At 38.4% G+C, this 19509-nt stretch overlaps 1 protein-coding gene and 1 long non-coding RNA gene across 4 annotated transcripts in view; one reads left to right on the forward strand and one right to left on the reverse strand.

Moving 5' to 3' along the window:
- The window catches only part of Grm7 (glutamate metabotropic receptor 7), a 996496-nt gene that overhangs the window by 948741 nt on the left and 28246 nt on the right, over positions 1-19509 (forward strand). The window lies entirely within an intron of this gene.
- Positions 1-19509, reverse strand: part of LOC110351074 (uncharacterized) — a 136942-nt gene that overhangs the window by 21800 nt on the left and 95633 nt on the right. The window contains exon 3 of the long non-coding RNA XR_015439510.1: positions 17670-17843. This is a non-coding gene — a long non-coding RNA (uncharacterized LOC110351074). The remainder of the gene's footprint in view (positions 1-17669; positions 17844-19509) is intronic.

The following is a 19509-nucleotide window of genomic DNA, read 5'->3' on the forward strand; positions in this document are numbered from 1 at the left end:
TCATGCTCTTCCCCATTTGCTATTTAACTTCATTCTTTGCTAATCAACTTAGTCTCTATGGTCCCACGATAGAATGTATTGCTGTAAAGGTTTCAATTTTCATTGCTTCCCATGCTCTAGGAAGCAAGATTTTTACTGACTTCAAATCAGACAATTATATCTTGAAGTGCTTATAAAAGAGGGAATCTTATGGAGAACTCATCTTGGTTAATTTCACCTAATTATAGAATTTACAGAATGTAAGAAAGTTTATTTGTTGTCATTTATTTACATCATCAAACTTCTAGATTTTTTTTTGATCCTTAAATTTTTCAATCTTGACAGTACATTTCTAGTTTTTTTGTTTTATAGGGTTTTATTTTCTTTTTTTGAATTTATTTTTAACTGCATGTTTTAATGTTGCAACAACAAAGAGCCACAGAGAGGTTGTAGCCACAGAAATTTGAGGTTCAGATCCACACAGAGAAGAGCCACATAATGATTTTTAAAAGATGAATGTTAAGTTTACTATAAATGTATGGCAGATATGAGCATAGTCAAATAATATACTACCACACAACGAGACAGAGGACAGTACCAAAAATGAACCCTCTTGCATGAGATGGACCCTTCAGGAGGCGAGAGAGAAAATGCCACACCACATTTAGTTTCAGTTTCCTAAGGACTGTGTTCAGACAAAAGTGATTGGTCCCAACAGGTCTCCGCAGCTGCAAAGATCATTCCCAGCCTTGACTAAACTCAAGGACACACACACTGACAGTGCACTCGAGGCTACCTGTAAATAACATTTCTCTCCCAACAAAGGGGTACCTACCCCCTCCTTGTAAGAAAAGGCATGCAGCTGAGGTCACCTTGTGAACACATGCATTTCACTGACATTATTTTAGCCCTTTTCTTGACACATATACATAAAAAGTAAGTTGGTTTAATGTTGATACATAGAAAACAGTGAAGATAATGTACAAATAGTAAGCAAATATGGAAAAAAATTTAAATGTGGTAGAATGTCTGCTTGTGTGGGAAGCACAGAGTTTTACAGCAGCACAGAAGAGGAAGGACCTAGGTCTGCCTGGAGAAGTCAAGGAAGGCCTCCTGGAGAGGCAAAGTCAGATCAGAGTCTGAAAGGGTAACTAGGAATTAATAAGCCAAATGGAAAGGAACCGTAAAAGCTACATTTAATTTTATGCATTCTGTAGTAAGAGGCTAAGAATGACTGGAAAGCTAGCTTTTGCCTTCATTCTTAAGGGAAAATGAATTTGCCTGGAACAGAGAATTTTAGGGTGGACAATCTGAGGGCCACAGTGGAAGTGTAAACCATTCATTGTAATAGCATGGCATGCCAACATCCCAAGATTGGATAATATTCTACAGCTCAACTGTAGCCTAGTAGAGATTCAAGAAAGGACCTAGATAAGGTACAAGTTAGTTTGGAGTTAGTCTGAAATTTCTATCTCAAAGAAGATATATAATATACATATATATAAATCATACACAAATTCAAAATTGTGCATACATGAACAAGTACAGAGTTTAACAACTATAATCTAAAAATGACATAGGGTCATCAGGAAGTGGATGAGGGAATAAGGGAGTGCTGGTAGCTGGGTGGACTCCTCCTCTGAATACCAACCACAGCACTCTCCTATCATCTGTTCTATCTTCTGAGCTCAAAATAGGATTCATGTTAATTAGGCTCCCAAACAAGTTGGAAAACTACTTTCGAAAAGCAGCTTAAACTCCAGGAAAATAAACACAAGCTCAGACTCATTGCACTAGTATAGAGGAAGTTAGGTTACAGAGATGGGGTTGGGATTCCCCTAGTGATTTCTAGACCACTTTTCTCCTAACAGGGAGATTATATCCACACAGGACAGCAAATGTAATCGTAACAATGGAGCAGCAGGCTGCCATGGGTCCTCCCCGTATGTTCCCTTTTTCCCTGAGACCTATAAGTGCTCTAAGAATTCAGACAGGCCATGAGATGGAGCCACTGCAATCTAAATGCTGATCCACTACTTGGAATTATTAGTATAAATTTTTATATGAATGTGTATATGTATTTTATGTATGTGTGTGTGTGTGTAGTACTATAGTATAAAAAACATACTATTCTTAAAGTATAAGGATTATACTATTGCTTTCATTCTAACTAAGGTTTTTTTTAAAAAAAAAATTTTCAGCATATCTTCTCAAAAATACATTGAATATCTATAATCAGCTTCATTATCAGGGCAAAAGAATACATGATGCTAAAGACCTAAAGCAATTTTTACTTTTTAAAAATACCCTTGAAAACTCAATAAGACCTATTTTTGTTTCAGCAAAAGATTTTGCACAACATGCAACCCTGTCTCTCAAAAACCCAGTAATTGCTTGAGATTACCAGTCATTTTCATTATAGGTAATTTCAAGGTTCCTTGTTTTGTCTTGTCATTCATATTTCTGGGACTTTGCCAGACAGTGCCACAAAGAGTAAATAAGAAAGCCACCCAGAGCCCCAGAATCAGAAGATAAATTCAAGGCTTAACTGAACATTGCAAACCAGACGGCTTCTACCTAAGTAATAACAAGGTGGAAGAAAAGTAGGGCCTTGGTCCTTCCCAGGTAAGCTATATGAATTGGAAGATTCACTTGGCTCAAGCTTCTGTTTCACTGTGTGGGATATATATTTGCCCATACTCATCAGCATGGGGGGATCAAACTCCTGAAAGACCTTGCCCTGGCCTCCTTTTCTTTCAACTCTCAGTGCTATCATCTGTATTCCATTAATGGTAGATAATGTTTATCTCCTCAAGTACACCAGTCCGCCAAGAACCTAACCTGTACACCTGTCTCAACACTCCAATGAGAGTTACCTTTTCAGGCCATTTTTGTCAACTGCCTAAAACTTAAATATCCCTTCTGTGAATGCCTATAGCCCATTTCCTTCCATTCCCACACCATTTTCATGTGTGAGTATAGTTGTTCTGCTTCATTTATTCAACTCATCTTTGTGAGTAGTTCATAAGTGTTAGGCCTAATTGTATCCATAATAAATTCTTGCCTATGCAGAGCTTATGTTTTTTGTGGGGGAAAAGACCTAAAAGGATATAGTTTTAAACAGTGTAACTATTCTTAGGGAAAATGTCACTGAGGAGATGAGACTGAAGGATGAGATGACATAAACCATGCAAAAATATCTGAGAAGATACTCAGGGTAGCAAATGTTCCACACACATACAGTAAGTAAAAAGACCCCAACACAGATGTATATTTGGTGTACAGAATGCCAAGAAGGCTACTAAAAAGAGTGAATGGCAGACCAGAATGGAACCAGCTCAGAGCTGCCAGTGGAAGCCAGCCCACATGGGAGTGTAGAGCTGTGGTGGAGTCCAGTCTGAGTTTGAAAGATCAGGAAGCTACATTAACCTTATAGTGGAGAATGTGATGATCAAAGCTACCTCTGACTCTCTGTCACAGTATTTATCAAAAGTATGGTGCCTGGAACAAAAAGGGCTCACAGGAAATAGCTGTTGATCAAGGGATGAACCACTGAGCATGGGCGGCTCCTTTCCTGGATTATTTCCATTCTCTTGACCCCTCCCTTGCCTGGGTGTTACACATGCAGTGCTCTTACAGGCACTTGTCAACTCTGAAGATTTTTAATAAGTGTGTTAATCAGTTTTCTGTTATTATAACAAATTTTTTGATCAACTTATAAAGAAGAAAGGGTTATTTGGGGTCACAGTTTAGAAGGTTTCAGTGAAAGTTTGGCTGACCCCACTGTTTCTCTGACCTGTGGTGAAATAGTACATCATGGCAGGAGCAAAGTTGGTCACCTCATGGCATGGAAGTGAAAGAGAAAGAAGAAGGGATGGCGGTCCCAAATCCCATTTAAGGACATTTTCTCAATGATGTAAGACCACCCACTAGGTCCCACCTCTTAAGGGTTCCACCACCTCCAGATAATACCATCCTGGGGAGTAAGTCTTTAACACATACATTGGGCTTTGGGAAAACACTTAAGATCCAAATTATAGCACTATGCTATTAAAACAAAAAGCACAAAACCAGTCAGTTCTTTTTGCTGCCTTGAGCTACAGGATAACTAAATAACCAAGAAGGCTTATGAGAATATTTTAAGATTTTGGTAGTGATAGTCTTAATGATCATTTGTATCATTCAAATATCTGAACCCCAGGAGACAGTACCTTCTCATAGCTCCCATCCTCTGGACACTCAGTGAGCCTCTTCACCAAGTCTAGGACAATGTTAGGAGGGTCAGACAAGAGGCACTCTCTCGGCTTCATTTTTTACCATCTGGGAAGCTTTGGGCAAGTTAGTATATCCAGGCCTCAATTTTCTATAAAACAAATAAAAATAAAGCCTACCTTTTTCATACTGTGTATTATCTTAAATACTACTTAGGAAGACTTTAGACTCAAAACCATACATTACCAACCTGGACTGGTGTAGCACTGTGCTAGAAGCTTCTGTGCTGAGGTCAACAGCAAGGCTTGCTGTATGAGGGTTAGAGGTTCTCACCTCTTCTTTCTCCACCCCCTCAGTCATCTTCTCCTGCCCTCTCCCACCCTTTCTCTTTCTTTGTGGTTCTTTCTCTCTACTTTTCCTTCCTCCCCTTCCTCCATTTTTTGTATGACAGTAGAGCCAGATACACTTTTACTTAGTAATAGGCTGTAGCAGCCCCTTATTTTCTTAGATTTCACCTTAGGTCAGTATTTGTTTTGTTACTTTTTGGTTTTTAATATAATTGTTTTATAACACATAACATGAGCTCTATTCTTTTATATTTTTAAATTTAAGAGTATATTAAAAGTTTATTAAGATAAAAATTTTTGTTAAAAACTTTCCTGAGATTGAGTGCTCTCTCTATATATAGAAACACACACATACATATGTAAACATACATACATATAAATATAAAACTTGTGTGAATAGGGTACCATGTAAAGTTTCGATACATGTATATGTTATATAATTTTAAATAAGACTAAATACATTGATGTCTTCATTTATCATTGGTATATCATGAGAACATTCAAAATCCTCTGTGAAATATGCAATACCTCATTATTATCCAGAATGTGCAATAACACTGTGGACTTCCTGTCCTTATCTACTTAGCGATTGTGACAACATGGATGGCACTGGAAATCACTATTTTACATGAAATAAGACAGGCAAAGAAAGACAACTAGCACAAGATCTCACTCATGTGGAATTTTAAAAAGTTGACCTCATAGAAGTTGAGAGTAGAATGGTGTTTATCACATGCTATGAAGAATAAGAAGGGAGAGTTTGAGCTTCTACTGTTTTCAGTACAATCCTGGACTGTATTAGTTTCTTAGAACCATGATGACATCAAAAAGTATCACAAACTACACCCAGTTCTAGAAGTTAGAAATCTGATATAAAGGTGTCAGCAGGATGTTTCATCTGAATCCTCTGCGGGAAGATTCTTCACTTCTTCCAGCTTCCAGTTACTCCCAAATGATTCCTGGATTATAGCTGCATCCTTCCAACCTGTCCCTCTGTCTGTACATGGCTTATCTCCTTCTGTGTCTTCCTGTGTCAAAACTTTCCTCTTGGTACATGGACAACAATCACTAGATCAGAGCCCACCCTAACCCAGTGACACTGCATCTTGACCTGGTTACACCTGCAAATATCCCAGTTTTAAATAAGGTCATATTCACAAACACTGGAGGTTAGGACTGCATCATATCTTTTGGGCAGACATAACTCAACCCATCATGCAGCCCCAAAGTACAGGGAGAAGTGCTGGGAGTTTGGAGCTCTGGCTCAGATATAGTGTGATGTCCTATTCCCTTCTGCTTTTCACTGTACCTTTGAATGAGTTTCTCCCATCTGAACTGTAGTTTTCCCATCTGTAAAACAGGGCATACATAGCTCAAAGAATATTTTAGAGATTAGTATAAAAGAAATTTTACAGGATAATGCATTTTAGGTACATAGCAATTATTAAAGTTATTAAACAAAGGCAACAAAATTGAATGTGTTTCTGAGCTGCTATTAGTAGGAAGGGCCACAGATGTGGTTTCCTTAGCAATGGTGTGAGTTCATCTTGAGCTACTGTCCACCTGCTGGCTGGATCCAGGGAGACAGAAGCAGACATTTTGTACAGAAGCTCATCTGGACAAAAGGAAGGACATTTCAGGACCATGCACTATGTGTCTTCTTCCCTGGAAGGGAGTAGAGGGAGCTTCTGCTATCAGTCTTTCAGGCCCCCAATTGGAAAGCAAAACCAATTTTTAAAAACTTCATTTTCATTTGTTTAAATCCCATTTCAATGAGTATCTATTGCCAAGGTTATTCAGTGAATAAAGCAGGGATGGAAAAGGAAACACTTTTCAGATCTATGCCATCCAAAAAGTTTGGAATTATCTTTAATATGGCCCATTTCTTCTACCTCGTGTTTTTGTAGGATTTAAAGGAATTCTAGCTGAAAGACTTGACCAGGAGGTTTGTAACCTTAGCTACCAATATCTGAGCCAAGTTTGAACTGGTTATGTTCCTTTCAGCCAATTTATGGTTACTGGATATTTTTTCCATTGGCCAAGCTACTACTCTTACCTTCTGATACAGAATTTTAAATAAGCACTCCACAGATTACCAGAAATGCAAAAGTTATTTAATTTCTAACATAATGGATCCCTTGTTCTACCTAATTAAGCAAATAAATTCATCACAATATGTTTAAGGGGAATGAATGTATGTTATATATTTTCCCCTCAACATACCATATTACTCTTAAAGACTGTATTAGTAAACCATATGAATATTTAAGTCCTTACAATCAGCTAACTGAGGCATTTCTTTCTCAATGAAAATAACATATTCTACCCAGAAAGTACTGTCCCTTTTAACGTTGACTGTGCTTTTATTTGCCTCTTCTCTGATCAAACTTGTGGTTTCCATTCTGTATTTTGAAGTGGTTTATACAACAGTGTTAAGGAGAAAACTTAGTGTATTTTGGAGGGGAGGGGAAATCTCTACATGAGGAAATAACAAAATATTACACACTATTTTTTGGAAAACTTTTGAGGAATGTCTAAGCAATTCTGAAGATAAATTGTTTCAGCTGTGCTACTTATAACTCAACTACTCTGTGTAGCAGTAAATACTTCTTAGGTACTATCATATAATTTATAAAGTAGTTAAGTGGCTATATCTGCTGACAGATTACAGCACATTAAATATGGTCAATACCCATTTTCAAGAAAGCATCTTAGGATTTAATAAGGTATTGTGTGCCATTTAATTTAAGGGATTCTAACAAGAAAATATTCTTTTCTCTATAGGGATAATAACTTATCTAACCATGATTATGTAAGAATGATTACACTTCACAGCCATGCCCTAAAATATTTCAGAGTAAGAAGATATTTTCTCTATCTCTGAGTTCAAATGAGATGATTGCTAATGAGAAATATGAATGCAATGTGATAGGTTGGCTCTCAAAATGTCTCAAAGGAAAACACATTTAGAAAACAGCAAAGGGATAATTATTAGTTATTCCTAAATGGGTCTTTATTACCAACCCATGTATAAAAACTGAGGTTGAGGCACATGGAAGACTCATTTTGCCAGAGCTAGAAATAAGGAACACATGGGAGAATGAGATGTTTCCTCTAAGACTTATGGCAGAACTGACTCAGTTGTACCTTTGAAGCCTTTCTACCCAGTGCAGTAGCCTCTACCCAGGGCAGTGGCCTAATTTCTTTGGTCCACATGAAAGAAGAGCAGAAAAACTTTGAAGAGGAATCAAGAGTGAGAAAGATGGCTCTCTCTGGGTCTCTCTGAGCAGGAAAATCTGAACTGCCATATTCCTGAGCACCTAATCTTTATAGTAACCCCTAGGTCAGTAGTGGTGAACCTATGGCACATGTGTTATTTGTTTTTTCTTTTAAGACAAAAGATGTTAAGGTATGAGTTGTTTTTTCTAAACTAAAACTTGGGATTTGGTTAAATTGCAGTGTTGCCACTTTGCAATAAGTAAGTATGTTTTGGTTTGCAGTTTGAGCACTCATCTCTAAAATGTTCACCATCCCTCCCCTAGATGATCCACCTCTTTCTTAGGGGTGTGGTTCCATGCAATGCTCCTAACATTTAGCAATCCTCTTTGGGAGGAGAGAGAATTGAGGAGTAGAGAAGAGCCTTGGGATCCTCTCAGAGGTCAAGTTCAACAGCCAGACACTCAGTAATTATTTTCTGTTTCATCTGAATAAACATCCAAGAAGCTCTGGCAACACACAACCCTCAGAACACCTGTTTCTGTAGGGAGGACACTCAAGATGGTGTTCTTCAGCAGCCCAGGACCTGAGATATGTATGGTTACTTTACCTAGTGAAATGAATCGCAACACATGCCAAAGGCTGGTAACAAACAGCCCAGAACTAAGGGGCATCATACCTTAGTAGGCCAGCTTTATCTCTGGAATCCCCTATGGCTCCAAAAACAAGCCCACTTTAGAAAGATTTTATGACACAATTCCTAATATGTGCAAAGCACCTCTCTTGTAACTAAAATAATTTATTTCAATACCATATCTTCTACTGTGTCTAGAAAAAACAAGGAAATGGAAGATAGAGAAGGTAACACATGAATATCAGGCTACAATAATAATAACAGCAAGTGCTTGTTAAATATTTAATATGTACAAGTGTTTACTAGGTACTTATGCAATTCTCAAAACCACTCAATGAGTAGGTTCCGTTGTTATTCTTACTGAACTCTTAATTAAATCTGAAGTACAGAGAGATTAAACAGCCTGATTAAAGTCACACCATATAAGTGGCAGAGCTGGGATTCCAACCCCCACGCTTTAGATCCATGTCTCACTTCTTAACACCCTATCCCTACATACTCTGCATATACAGAGATAAACTGTATCTCACAGATTGTAATTTCAGCCTTCTTAGTTCTTTAATTATTTGTCTCTTTCCTGTACCTTCTTCAATTTCTACTACATTTTTGCTGCCTTTTTCTCTTTTGTTCATTTACACCTAGTACTCCAAAGAAGCTGCAGGAATTCAGCAGCCCTCCCCAGTGACATTTTCCTTTTCTGATTTCTTGACTAGTCCCCTCTTCTTCTAAGAAACACATTACACATCCTAGATGCAGGGGATCTTGGAATACTCAAGGTCTAGTTTAAAGGTCAGAAGCCCAGGCTAATAGAGAACTTTCCAGTCATCCTGTGGGGAATGTTTAGCTGGTTCAGAGACACATGGGATGTGAATGTTCTTGTCCATTTGCACCCTGCTAATGACATGCAAGCTATCCCCTTACTATCCATTCTAAAATGCCTGCTCCTTTGCCCAGCAATTCCCCACACTCATTGCCTAATGATCTAAGGGCCAGAATATATGTATTGCCTTTGTCTCCATTTCTTTCTGCCTACAGAGAAAATAATACTTTTCAGAATATGGAATATAGAGTCCATAAATTGAACATTATCTAGTACTGTTTCCAGCAATGGCTATGCCAATGTTCAGTACTTTACACATCAATGTTTTAAAACCTGGGACATACATTAAGAAGTAGAAAAGCATCTGTGGGCTTTTATAGAAGAGAATATATGATATGGACATAGCAGTGATTGTCTTGGTTTGCTTATAAGGTGTCACAGAGGATGCAGAAATGGAATGAAATAAACACCACCAGTCCATCTTGAATCTATAATACAGTTTGTTTGGACATCCTGATCCCATGGGTGGAACCATGCTGCTGATTGATTTTATTTTTATGGTTTGCTCTCTTCCAGAAATTGCTATCTGGGCTGTATTTACAGGATATCAAACAGCCAGTTGAAAAGTAAATGGATTCATTCAAACTGATTCTAGTAACACTCTGATTAAGTAGCAAGCAAGAAAAATCGGGAGCTGAAGGTTTATTGAGTTTTCTGGCTGATTTGGGGTTACATGATAACCTGGCTTTGTTTCATTCCTCATGGTTGAAATTCTTATTTTCAAAAATATATCACTCCACGCTGTGTATTTGGTGCAACATGCTGAGCATTATTTAATCTGTTTTTGCCCAGGTGGGAATTCTGAAAAGGACTTGGTTCATTTTTCTGGCCACTGGTGCTAACTGTAGAAAGACACTCTGTGTGTGTGTGTGTGTGTGTGTGTGTGTAAGGCTATATTCTTGATATCTTCTTGGAATTGTGTTAATTCTTTTGAAACTGGATTGTTCTTTCCCTTCATCCTTTTCAAAATGGATGATTTGACCTGTTTTTTCTGCCCATCTTTCATGGATGAATTATAGATGGCCATTTTTTTTTTCATTTTGAAATCACCAAAAAATTGGTAGAAAACATTTCTAAGTTTCTAATTTAGAAATACATAAAATCAGACATATTTCTTTGCCAAGATACAGAGCCATGGCACAATGCTCTTGCCAATGGCAGTTTTGGAAAGGTAAAATCAGGCCGTGGCTATAGAAGGTCTGGGAACTGCAAGCATATTTCTTCATTCTTAGAAACCAAAATGAGTCAGCCATATATCCATAAGGCTTTCAAATTATAGATGCTTTAATCCTTCAATTCTCTGAATTTATTTTTAGAGAATCAATGGATATATTGCTCATATGCAGAAATAGAAATTATAACAAGCTAAGTGTAACCTGGATTCAAACAAAGTGGCCAAAAATAAAGAAAATTCCTATCTTATCAACTGCTGATAAATTTTTATTTCTGAGCAGCTATTGGCAACCTGTAGCAAGCCAGGTATGTCTTCATCAGCAACAGGGAGCAAGAGTCTCCAGGGCCTCCAGGGCCACTGGAAATGAGATTCTCATTCTCTTCTCTACTGTACAGCAGAATTAGGAGGATAATATTTGAGATAGAAAATTCTACCCATTCAGCTTACTATGGACAGAACTGCTCTCTGCCTTTCAAAACCTTTATTATGTATGGTCTTCTCCACTGTGGCAACAGAAGTATGCTAGGATATTCCAGCCCCACTTTCTTTTCTCTACTCACCTGGAGTTGAAGAGCACAAATAATATTTCCTATTTTTAAAAAAAAAAAGGCTCATAGTGGTTTAGACATGGGCTCTAGACTTAGATGACCAGGCTCTGAGAATTGTGAGGTTATGGGAGTTATATTTAACTTCCCTGTGCCTGTTTATCTCCCACAAAATGAGAGAATGAAAGCATCTTCTCAGAGGGTTGATGAGCTGATCTATCTATAATGCTTGGTACCTTGTCTCAGCATAGGAAAAAATTTATAAATGTTAACCATTACTAATATTAAGCAACTTGTTTTATTTGTCTATCTCAATTAAACCTTTTTCATTTCTAACAGCCTATAGGACTTGCCCAACTTCATCTTATACTTTAGTCCTCTGTAAAATTTTTCTCTCAATAGACAAAAGAACCTCATAACTAATAGGTTGATCACAAGGGATTAGAGTATAACAAAAAAGGAAGTCTTAGAACAAGGCAAAGAAGACTAAAGAATAATGACCCCAAATCTACAAGAGAGGTCAGACCTGAAAACATGACATTAATGGAACAGAGCTTACAAGGAGAGAAAACTATTAATTTAGACACCACTGTGGTAGAAATTGAGATAGCTCACCAAATGGATACTAACATTGGGGAAGATAATGAAGTCAAAATGAAAATCATAAAAATCAGAAGGCACAGAGGCAGAGCACCAGGCCTAACAGAGAGAAGACTTTTCTAAAGACTAAGGACCAAGTAAATAGTCTGGACTTCCTAGATTGGAGACAGTTAGGAGGCTGGTATCTACATCTGGTCCAGAAAAGAGTGCCATGAGGAAAAGATTGACTTATCATGTGTTACTATTTATAGAGCAGCAGGGTCTCAGTCAATGATCTTGATAAAGTTGGCATGGGAATAAGTGGTATAGGTTTTCTACCAAATTTGAAGATCTTTAGGGCTTTTATATTTTCATCACAAATGTCTCCCCAAAGGCTTATAGGCATATAGATGATGGGCTTTGGGGAAGTGATTTGATCATGTATTGGATGGTATTATTGGGAGGTGATAGAAGCAGGAGGTAGGGCCTAGTTGAAGAGATTGGATCCTAGGTATGTGACCTTGGGAACTTGAAATACCTAGGAATCAACCTAACAAAAGAAATCAAAGACCTCTAGTCTGAAAACTATAGCACTCTGAAAAAAGGGATTGAAGAGGATATCAGAAAATGGAAAGACATCCCTTGGTCCTGGGTAGAAAGAATCAACATAGTGAAAATGGCCATACTTCCAAAACTGCTATATAGATTCAATGCAATCCCAATTGAAATCCCAGCAGCATACTTCACAGACCTGGAGAAAACAATCCAAAAATTCATTTGGAACAAAAAGCGACCTAGAATAGCAAAATCAATACTAGGCAATAAAGACAAGGTAGGGGGGTATCACAATCCCCAACTTGAAACTATACTACAAAGCCACTGTGATAAAAATAGCATGGTACTGGGAAAGAAATAGACCTGAGGATCAGTGGAACAGATTAGAAGATGCAGAAACAACTTCAGACACACTCAGCCACCCCTTCTTCGACAAAGGAGCCAAACACCCTCACTGGAGACAGCATCTTTAATAAAGGGAACTATATCTGGTCTTTGACTCCTTCCTCTCTGGTTTTCTCATTTTCTCTGCTTCCTGACCACTATGAAGTGAGCAGCTCTCTTCTGCATGCCCTTTGGTCATGATGTTTCTGCCTCTGTTGTAGAATTTTAAGAGACAGGAAAGACCAATGGGAATGGACAATTTTATTTTAGGTGAACACTGGTTCAGTGGACTCCTGTCCAAAGGAAGAGCATTGATCAAAGAAAAGTTTCAGCTTTTATACATTTGATTGGGGGGGGGGGCTGTTTCTAGTGATGTAGCAAGTGAGTTTACCAGAACAGGACAAAAGCAGACAGTTTTGTAATGTAGCCTTGTAAGACAGTGTCTCATGAATCATATGAGAACAGGGTGTCATAAACTTTGTTTACAGGACATTGCTATCAATTTTATCTGTACCAGAACAAGGAGTTATAGCTACAAGAGAGAAGGATGTGATCTGGAGCAGGAGGACTGCCAAAGGCTGGGAAGAACTTGTTTTTCTTTTAGTCTTCCTTCCTTTCCCCCCTTTGATTATTTTTATATCAAGTTTTATTAGAGAGCATCATTTTCATCATTATTATTATCAATATTTTTATCACAAGGGGGTGCTTAGTATAACCTACTGAGCAGAGGTTGCTACTTGGTTAAGGCCATCAGTCAAATGGTGGTGTGCTTGTCTATCAGAGTCTCTGTGACCAACTGAATGTTTTTGACAAGTAGGGGTAAGAGGCAAGGGAGAATTATAACAAAGAGGATAATAAACTTATGTTGTTGTTGTGACTCTAATTTGGCAGTGCATGGACTGGTCAGCTTCCAGAATGACCAGAGCAAGGCTGTTGTTTTTTCACACTTTTGTCATTTATAGATGAGTCAGCTTCTGGGGTGACTAGACCAGAGCTGTTGTTGTCAGTGACAGTCTCATCTTGTCACAGATCAGCTGGTTTGGGTCGTCTGGATCTATTTGTCTTGAGCTGTTGGCTTTAGAAGACTGTAGTAGATCTAAAACACAGTTCTATAACTTTAACAGCAGTGGCAGTGGACAGGATTACAATATGAGGCCCATCCCATAAGTGCCCCAGAGTTGTTGATTTTTGGTTTTGGACTCAAAGTCTCTGAGCTTGAAGGGATGTAATGAGTCTGTTAGGCTTAAGGGTATTTTCTTTTGGATCCAGCTATGGATATATTCCAGGGTTATTTTTAAAGCCTGTATTTGTTTATTCAAGGTTAATTTTTCTAACTCACAGAAATCACTCTTAATTTGGCTTTTGATTGGTATTGGCCAACTGGACAAAATCTCATAAGGGGAATACCCAGTTTATTTAGTGGGGGTATACCGGACTCAGAGGACCATGGGCAGGACTTGATCCCATCTCAAGTGGGTTTCTTGACAATATTTTTAGCAGTTGTTTGATTGTGCAATTTATGTGATTTATCTTTTCTGAGCTCTGTAGATGGTAAGACATGAGAAGCTTTTATTTTATCTTTAAAATCTGTGTGAGTTTTTGGACTATCTCAGCTATGAATGTTGGTCTATTGTCTGACCCTAAGGTCGGGGGTAGTCTAAACCTTGGGATGATGTCTCTTGATACCACTTTGGTCACCTCTTGTGCCTTTTTTGAGTGTGGTAGCCCTTAACCCATCCTGAGAAGGTGCAGACAAGCCCCAAAATATATTGATAGCCATCAGCTCAAGCCAATTTAGTAAAGTCCATAACAAGTTTTTACATGGGTCAGCTCCTCTTTCCTGGATACTCAGGGCCGGGTTGGCCCTTGCCTTCCGTTGTTTTGGGCACAGGTTAGGCATTGGTCACAAACAGCCTGAGTGAAGGTGGTTAGCACATAGAAATATTGGCCTAGTAATGTTTGTAATGCTTTCTTTCTCATATGAGACCCCTGATGGAATTATTTTATAAACCTGGGATCCAGCATTTCAGGGATGGCTAGCCTCTCATCAGCAAACTTTTATTATCTCCCCTTTATATATTTTTAGCTTTCCAGGCAAATCAGGCTTTTTATCTGAGGAACAGCTTGGGGGTCTCTGGGAGAGAAGGCTGTAGGATGAGGGGCATGGCTAGGGCCCTTATTTTGGATTGGGGGCTGCCATATAGCAGCCTGTTTTGCTTCTCTGTCTGTTTTCCTTTTTTTTTTTTTTTTTTTGGTATCCTCTGCAGAGTATAACAGCTACCTTCTTTGGGACCCACATTTTATCTTTGTATTTTTTTTTCTGAAGTTAAGAACATATATAGATATATCGATGTTGTAAAAGCATATATGTGGAGTCAGTATAGATCTTATCTTTCTTGTCCTTTGTTAGTAAAAGAGCCCTTGTCAAAACCATCAGTTTTGTTTTCCAGGCTGAGGTTCTGGTAGGCAGAGGCTGGGCCTCTATCACAGAGTCTATTATCACCACTGTATACTTGAATGGTCAGCTGTTGTCTCAAGGTTAGCTTGTTAGCTTTCTGAGGCAGCAGGGCAGTAGCAGCAATTGTTCTAAAGCACAGAGACCCTCTTAGGGCCATAGAGTCTAATTGTTTTGACAAGTATGTCACCGGATGATGTTAGGATCCCATGACCTGGGTTAAAACTCCTGTGGCCATTTCCTTTCCATTCATGGACATATAAGAACAAAGGCTTGGTAATATCTGGCAGTCCCAAGGCAGGGGCCTGAGTCAAGGCTTTTTGATTTAAGTGTTCTCTCCTGATCAGCTTCTCAAAGGAGTGACTCCTTTTTCCCTACCCTTGTGGCCTCATATAGGTCCTTAGCCATGAGAAATTTGGGATCTAGATGTGGCAGAATCCCGTTGTCTTCAGACACTTTTTATTTGGCGTCGGGTGGTTGGGGCTGGGAGGGCACAGACAGCTTGCTTTTGCTTGGCCTAATTGGTGTTCTCCCTGAGTCACTATGAAACCTAGGTATTTGACCTCTTGTCGGGAAATTTGTGGCTTTTCTAAAGCAAGTGAAGGAGGTTCTTGGTTTCCTGATAACAGTTCCCTCAGGTTGGGGCTGCCAGATGGAAAGTATTCTACATACTGCAGTAGGGCATAATTGTCTCCTGGTGTGATGAAAACTTCAAGGTTGGTAACTAGTGTCTCTCCAAAGATTGTAGGAGAGTTTTTCACCCCTTGAGGAAGCCAAGTCCAGGTTAGCTGTATCTTTGTGCCTGTGACAGGATTCTCCCTTTGAAATGTAAAGATGGGCTGGCTGACCAGCACAAAATGCAAACAGAAAAAGACATCTTTTAAATCTAAGCAAGTAAAATAGGCAGCACTTTTTGGAATAGTACCCATGTGTGTCTCTGGTTTATGTACTGGCAGGAGTCGGGTGTTCTAGGATGATTAGTACCTAGTCAAGATTTCATGTTTTAAGAGCCGCTTTAAATGTCTTTGAATGCCTTGGATGGCTTTCTGGGGAAAGGGGTATTGCAAACTCTAACTGAAGTTGTTCTTGGCTTTTATTATCATCTGTGTCTGATTTCAGTTAGCCTCCTAGTTTGTCTTTAGTTTATACCCTGAGAATCTCCGATGCCAGTCTATTTACCTCATTTATCTTTGGCTTTGGTGACTTATCTGAATTTAGTCTCTTTTTTTAGCCTCTGGTGGCTTCCTGTTGTTTTTGTTGTTGTTGTTGTTGTTGTTGTTGACACTGTTGGCCATCTTCTCTTGGCCGTCCATCCCAGTTATCACCCTATGTAATTGTTTTTCTGTCAGTTGTCCCCTTGGAGAGCCAAATTATTTCATAAAAAGTTTTTAACCTCTAGGCAATGTTTTACTCTATAGCCCCATATAGCCTCTTTAAAGTTTTTAACATATATTTTAAAGGGCAGGTTTTGATCCTTTTTTTAATATACCTACTCTGTTGCAACGCAAATAATTTTTTAAGCACTTTTGCTTTAGGAACACCCTGAGCTCTATCACTCTAACAAGCTACCATATATATTTTCTTTGATAAATCACTTTTGCAAACTCTCGCTCAACATACGTAAGCTTTCTAGTCTTGTTATTATCTCTTTTTATTTTTTAATAGGACAAAACTTTTATCATATAAAATTTTCTCATATCAAAAGCACATCTCTTGTATTTATAGCCCTATTAATATTTTTCTCTATTTTATTTATTATAAACTTTTTATAACAAATTTGGCTGTAGCTGCTTGGATTTTAAAGTGTCTCCCCCCTCCCCTTTTCTTGTTTTCAGATTGTTACATTTTAAATTTCCTGGCTGCCAACAGACTAAGTCACCTGGAGTCACTGTTCTTATTTTAAACAAAGAGCAAGTTAACCCTGTAATTGCAATTCAAGAATTTGCAATGCACAAGAAATGCTTTAAGTATAGCAATTAAACTCAAATTGGAAACCAATAGTACATTTATCAGTTAGTTAAAATTTGTAATTTGATTCTTCTTGTGAAACCTTATGCCCAGCAGGACTCAACTGTAGCTTTTTTATCTTTGGCCATCTAGCCCCAAACTGGGATTGTTTTGGCCTTAAATCTCCCAGAGCTGAGAGAAGGAGACCTTGGGGCCAGCCTGTGTTTCTTTCTTTTGCCCAGTGGAGCATGTGGTCTGCAGTAGGCATTGGGGGTCTAACCTGGCTCTGGTCCCTATGCTTGCATCTCTGGCAGACCCAGCCCCCACCCATCTTTGTGGTTCCATTTATTGGCCCTGGCTTAGCACCTCTCACTGTCTTGCTCTGTGCTCTCTGGGGCTTTTCCAGATGTTTTTATTCTGTTTATTTACATGCACTAATGTACTTCTTTATTCCCAGTTTTTTTCAACTTGGTTCTGGGTTTTTATCAGATTCCCTCTGAGTCTGATTACTCAATAGTCCTGGGTGTGGGTTTGGTCTGAGTTTGACTACCTAGCACACCCTTTTTGTGAGCCATTGTCACAATGGGCCACACCCACATTCCACTTGAAGTTGTTGTGAATCAATTCTCATTGCAGGCCATTCCTGCTTGGGGTGCCATTTTAGTCTAATGTAATCTGAGTTAGATTACTCGGTATACTCCAAGAAGTGATCAGGCACCCCTGCCACCCTGCCAAGTTTTCTCCTGGGCCCCAAAACTTTACCATGGTCCTGTAGCATGCTGTTGTTTCAGACTGATTCTGAATCCCAACAAGTTCCATTGTGCTGGCAAAGAGGAGCTTCTGGGCTTCAGGAGGGCTGATTCCTTCTCTGAGCTGAAGTCTCACCTGGTGGCACCAGAGATCTCAAGATTCCCATAGCTTGAGCCCCTCTCACACCTACAGGCAAAGGAGAAAGCAACTCTGTCATGTCCAGGCCCTTTGTGGTGACCAGAAATGTAGAATTCTAAGAGACAGGAGAGAAAAATGGGAATCAGGAGGATTTAATTTAGGTGAACATTGGGCTCAACAGACTTCTGTCCAAAGGAAAGGCTTTGAACAAAGAAAAGTTTCAGCTTTTAAATATTTGATCAAAGGGAGAGTGGTCTTTCTACTAACATAGCTGGGGAGTTTACCAAAACAGGACAAGGACAAACAGTTTTATAATTTAGTCTTATAAAAAGACAGTGTCTTATGAATCATATGAGAACAGGGTGTCATAAACTTTGTTTACAAGACATAGTTATCAACTTATCAATTATCTATACCAAAATAGAGTTACAGCTACAAAAAAAAAAAGAGAAAAATAATCCAAAGGAGAAAAAACTGCCCAAGGCTAAAAAAAATACTTGTTTTTCTTCAAATCTTGCTTCACCTCATCTTGGATTTAGAAAAATATTTTTTGCATGAGAATTAACTTTGGCCCCTGCTGTCAGTCCCTCCTGTCTTAGCCCTCTCTTACCTCTTTCAAAAAACATAGTTAGGATGAGATGAGAATATTTGGAATGACATTAGATATGTTCCTTAAACTCTCTGAACCTCAGGTCTCTCTTCATAAGATAGAGATAACATTAGTGCCTAACTCATAGAGCACCCTGGAAAGATTAAATGAGTTGGTGAGGATAAAGGGCCTCACATAGTTTCTAACATGATAAATGCTTAACAACTGCTACATTCAGAGACGAGTATTTGTACTGTTTGATGCATTAGTTATAATCCATGATTAGCTTTTAACATGATCAATACTTAACTTTTTAACTTCTAGAAAACAAGAACTATCAAGAGAACATTTTCTAGGGCACAATGTTGGTTGCTTACATAACAACTCACACTATACAGTTTTTTTGTCAAACTGTAAATTAGACTCCCTTTTGAGATGTAACAAGTTTGGGAGGTTATTACGTTCCTAAGTTTCCTGGGAAACATGTAATTCTGAATGATCACTGCTAAGTTTGTGTGATAACTAACCTGGGTGGTATAGAGTCAGGTGTATATACATATGTATGCCTGAGTCAGGCATGGATAGCCTTAGTTGCAACCTTTTTAATAGAATAAACGTAATAGTTGCTCCAGGCTTCCCTCTGCTTTATGAATGCAAACATGGATCAATTATTTACTGCAAAATTGAGTAGCAGATAAGGAGGGAATAGCTCATTTCAGTGAATCTAAATGACGTTCCAATTTATTAAACCAAAATTGAAAAAAAGCAATATATAAATAAATCCACATTTACCATCTCCACTTGATTTTGGAAGTAACATATCAGTGCTACAATGAAGTTTCCTAGAATCAGTGACTACCAGTTCTAACGCTGCACAAAGGTGAGAGAGACTATACATAAGAATAGGAATGGCCATTGATTTTGTGTATCACACTTCTGTGCAATAAGAAACTGTCATTTTTGCCCTAAAGAAACTGTCAAATCTGTTTCCCTCTTTGGATCCAGTTGACTAGTACAACCTCTCAAAGTCATTTTTCACATCCCCCAGATAATAGTTGTGGATATATTTGATCACTCCTTGTGAAAAATATCTTTTTTTCCCCCTTAGTTGGCTAACTAGATGAA

The sequence above is a fragment of the Heterocephalus glaber genome, unplaced genomic scaffold (genome assembly GCF_053883595.1).
Source record: "Heterocephalus glaber isolate CG9 unplaced genomic scaffold, H.glaber_assembly_v1.0 deba00001472, whole genome shotgun sequence".
Lineage (NCBI taxonomy): Eukaryota > Metazoa > Chordata > Mammalia > Rodentia > Bathyergidae > Heterocephalus > Heterocephalus glaber.